The sequence below is a fragment of the Agelaius tricolor genome, unplaced genomic scaffold (genome assembly GCF_023055355.1).
Source record: "Agelaius tricolor isolate 1412-34295 unplaced genomic scaffold, bAgeTri1.0.p SCAF_2, whole genome shotgun sequence".
NCBI lineage: Eukaryota > Metazoa > Chordata > Aves > Passeriformes > Icteridae > Agelaius > Agelaius tricolor.
Window position 1 is genome coordinate 35,259,719 of NW_027269262.1, and position 4,672 is coordinate 35,264,390.

Below are 4,672 nucleotides of genomic sequence, written 5' to 3' on the forward strand. Positions count from 1 at the left end.
ACATGCCTGGATACATGCCAGTGAATACTGCTTTGCTCAGGAATAAAGCAGCCTCCAGAAATTATGATCAGATTCCTTGAAATGATGTGCCTTTCAGCTGACTGTGTGGTAGGCAGGGTGTATTGATACACAGGTCTGTCCAAACCAGCTCTGTGCTGCTGAACGATGTTTCTAGCCCTTGACTCACTTCAGGCACAGCTAGGGCATCTCCTCCGTCTGCTCCACTGCATGAGCCAGACGTGCACAGAACCATCCTTGGGAGTCCTGCTGACATTTCTGTCAATCTTCCCATATTCTTTGAGCCACCTGCCCTTCCTTCAGCCCTAGGAATTTCACAGTGACCTCTGCCCACCAGATCATGTCCTTACTGAAGAGTAGCATAAGGATGGTACACTCTCACGAGCAGTCATCGTTGTCTCCTGGACTGTCCTTTGGGAAGCCCTGGTCTAAGATATAGGCACTGTACAAACCCTTTAAGAAGCATCCCTACTGTTCAGAGCCCTCTCTTCCTGACATTTTTCTGTGCTAAACCAGACAAACTTGTGACACCTACTGTCAGAGACTCCATGATACATATTAGCACTCAAATCCCAGGAGGGGGAAATAAAACAATCCTGAACGACAAGAGAAAAAGGGTGGCAAGAAGCTGAAGGCTATAACTGGCTGATAATTAGACAAGTTCAATTGTAGCAGGCTCCTGGAAAGCTCATCAGGAACAATCCCTCACATGGTTTCAGAAAATATGCAACAGGAAATTACAGCCTGAAGGCACTGTGTTCACTAGCAATTCCCAACCAAGGAAAAGAGAGACGACACAAACCAAAATAATTGCATAAGACTCCCTGAGCTGTACATGCAAGCTCTGCACTTGTCAAGGAAAGTGGGCAAGCAGCCAAAAGGGACAGAATATGTCACTAATTATCAAATACAGGAGAGAAATAGCCGGCTTGTTGGAGAAACAATTCATAGAAACAGATGAAAATAGTATCTTTTATGATGGAAAAGACCTTTAAGACTATCAAATCCAGCCATGAATCCAGCACTGCTAATTCCACTAAACCGTGTCCATAAACTCTGAATCTTTTAAATATCTCTAGGGATGGTGACTAAACACATTTCCCACAATTTAACTCTGTGTGGAGCAAGGCCTTTGGTAAGGTATCTGTGGTGGAAGGGCAGGGGGAAATCCCTTCATGCTCCTTACACTTGGCATATCTTTTGTACTGAGGCTTCTAAGAGGACATTCAGCCAGTGCACAGCATGGACACAAAGCATGCCAGGCACTCTAAACTATTTGCTTTGGGTAAGAAACATAAAGGATAGGAGTTTGCCACTGTCATGAGGCAAATGAACCCTTCTTGTCAATCCCACAAAAAAGCCAACTCTCTGTTGCACGGGGTTTCTTCTCTAGTTTGCAGAAAGCCTAACTCAATAGGGGGGAATGAAGAAAAGTGGAGGCAGAAGGAGCGGGAAAGCCATCTACATCCCCTATTGCAGCCTGGATGGACACTGCTTTCCCTCACATGGGAGAAAGCACTCCAGGTCCAGCCAAGCTGCTCGGAAGTAGTGTTCCAGGTAGTGATTCCCTCCTCTGTGTTCTGCCACTGCCGACGCATCGACAGTACACAAACAGGTATCCAGCAGCACCTTCTCCCTGTGCCTAAGGCCAGAGAGGATGATTAGCTACTGAGTCAGGACTACAAAACAACACTGAGAACTGTCAGCCGGGACACTTTAGTAAACTCACACGCTTTGTGATTTCTATACTATTGCTTTGTTTTCTGGCAGCTTAATGTGAATTTTGGATGCAGGTGTGGGTGGACATGCAGCTCCCGAGCCATAGCTACAGGTGCAGACTCTGGGCTCACCAAAAAAGCACAGAATATGAATTCAAAAGGACAGAATAAAGTGTTCCCATCACTTTATCTCACTGTATATCTGGGTGGGGTCAGTTAAACCCCTTCCAAATCGCATTTTCAGTCAAATTCGTGCAGCACAGCTCCAGATCCCAGCCTGAGCTATTCCACCGGCCGCCGTGGGATTAGGAATCGTCGGCCGAGGCGGGATCCCAGCCGGAAGGGCGGTAGGATCCCAGCCGGAGGAGTGGCAGAATCCCGGCCTGAGGGGCGGCGGAAGTCCAGCCGGAGGGGCGGTAGGATCCCAGCCTGAGGGCCAGTCGGATCCCGGCCTGAGGAGTGGCAGGATCCCGGCCTGAGGGGCGGCGGGAGCGCAGCCGGAAGGGCGGTAGGATCCCAGCCCGAGGGGCGGCGGGATCCCGGCCTGAGGGGCGGTGGGAGCGCAGCCGGGGACGGGCGGGGCCGGGCGGGATGCGCGGGGCTCGGCTGCCCCCTGCGGGCCGCGCCGGGAACGGCGCCACGGCGGCGCCGGAACAGCGCCGGAGCGGGGCCGGTGTTCCAGCGGGACCGGCATGGCGCGGAGTGTAGTGCCGGGAAAGGTAAGCGGTCAAAAGCGGCGAACTTCGCACTGGACTAAGGGGATATCTGATCGTGGAATCAAGGAATGGTTCGGGCTGGGAGGAACCTTAAAGATCAGCTAGTTACAATCCTCCTCGCCAGCCCCATCCGGCCAGGCTTTGAGCACTTCCAAGGATGGGGATATGCATAGTTTCCCTGGACAACCTGTTGCAGTGCCTCACCATCCCCACAGTGGAGAATCTCTTCCTAATATCTAACCCACCTTCTGTCAGTTTAAAGCCATTCCCCCCATCACTATGTGCCCTCGTAGAAAGCCCTTCTCCAGCTCTCATGCAGGTCCTTCTACACACTGGAAGGCTACGAAGCCTTACAGGAACCTTCTCTTCTTCGGGCTGAGCAGTCCCACCTCTCTCAGCCTGTCTTCACAGGAGAGGTGCTCCAGCTCCCTGATCATCTTCACATCCCTCCTCTGAACTCAGCCCAACAGGCCCACATCCATTTTACACCAGAGGCGCCAGATGCTCCAGGGATGGGGATGTAGTACTCTGGGAGCAGGCAGAGGGTCTCCCCAGAGCAGAGCTGAGGGGCAGAATCCCCTCCCTTGCCCTGATGGCTACACTGCTTTGGATGCAGCCCAGGACAGCGTTGGCTTTGTGGATTGAGAGTGCCCATTGTCAGGTCATGATGAACTCCTAGTCAACCAACATCATCAGTTCTCCTCAGGAAGAGGTTTTGTCCTTTTGGGAAGGTAAAGGAGGGAAGCTGGTAATTGAAAAGGTTTAATGCAGACCTCCTTTTTCAGCACCTTTTAAAGACCAATTCCTGTACTTCCCCCAATGCTCTGTCATTATTTAACCCAGAAGACTAGAAAATAAGCCTCAGACCAACAACAAGTATTCCTCCTCTTCCTCCTCCTCTTTCTCCTCCTCGTGCTGCAAAAAGACCTTAGAAATCATTTGCAGGCCTCTAAAATTAGGTATTTTTCTCAGTTTTGCCTATTCTTTGTTCCCAGGGCAAAAGTTACTTCTACCTCTAAAATTCTGAGGAACATCTTGTTTTGCTCTAACCTGACAGGAGATAACCTTTCTTTGCCACCTCCCAACCTCCACAACTCTCCAAGATATGCTAGAAAGTAGGGCAATACACCAACACAGAATCTTGTTAATAATGAGGGCTGGCAAGTCAAGGTTCAGTGTACAATTCCCAAAAATCACGTGTCTTTTGAGTGAGTCACATCAGCAACATTACCCTTCCCTTTGCATTTGGACTCCTACAGACACCACGCTTTGCTGCACAGCCAGAGTTCATTTGCAGAAGGTATCAGCATCATAATATTGGGTCATGAAGAAATAAATTAACAGTTTGGGATTTTTTAATTGTTACAGTCATACTTACATGGACTCTTTGTGGAGTGCATGAAGCAAGCACTGAGGCAATCTGAGTGACTTTGTGTTTCTTCCATCTCCAGTTACTTCTGATGCTCCCTCAAAATGGTCTGTCTAAAAACCTCCAAAAGTTCACTCACCCTTATAATTTTAAATAAAGATAAGTTAAGCTTTGGTTTTGTTTTGTTTTCTCTCTTTACCTACCTTCCCAATTCTCTCTGGACTTAAAATAAAACCTAGGTGGCAGCAGAGAAAGATTCTGACTTGACTCACTCAACTACAATACGTACAGTTTTGTATCAATCATTCAAGGAATTATAGGGCCAACAGCATGAAAGTCATTAGGAAAAAACCAGAGTATTTAATACTGCCAATTTCTGTAACATCATCTTTAACTATGTCAGTCGCAGCAAGCCTGTTATTTTTTATAGAAAGTTCTGTTTTCATTCCCATCTCTCTTGTCAGCTGAGGGCTGAGAGGAGGAAGGCCCCAAGGCTGCATTTCCTGAAAAACACACACACACCTGAGTGGGAGTCAAGTGGGTTTTCTTTACGACAACACGTCAGCTGAGAGAGGGAGCAGCAGAGTGAAACAAGGTACAAAGCAGGAGCTCGGAGAGAAAGAGGTACGGCTCTTCAGCCTCAACCCTTCCCTCAGTCTTTGTATCAAGTGAGGATTTATCATCTGCTGCATGATTTAGCCTCTCCTAGAAGGTCTCTTCTTTCTTTCCTGGACTAGAATAGTTGCTGCTTTTATTTCACCCCATGTTAGAAAAGAAATAATGTCATATGTTCATGTCCTGGAAATAAAATGTGATGATTATTCGACAAAGAATCAGGTAACAGCAAAGGC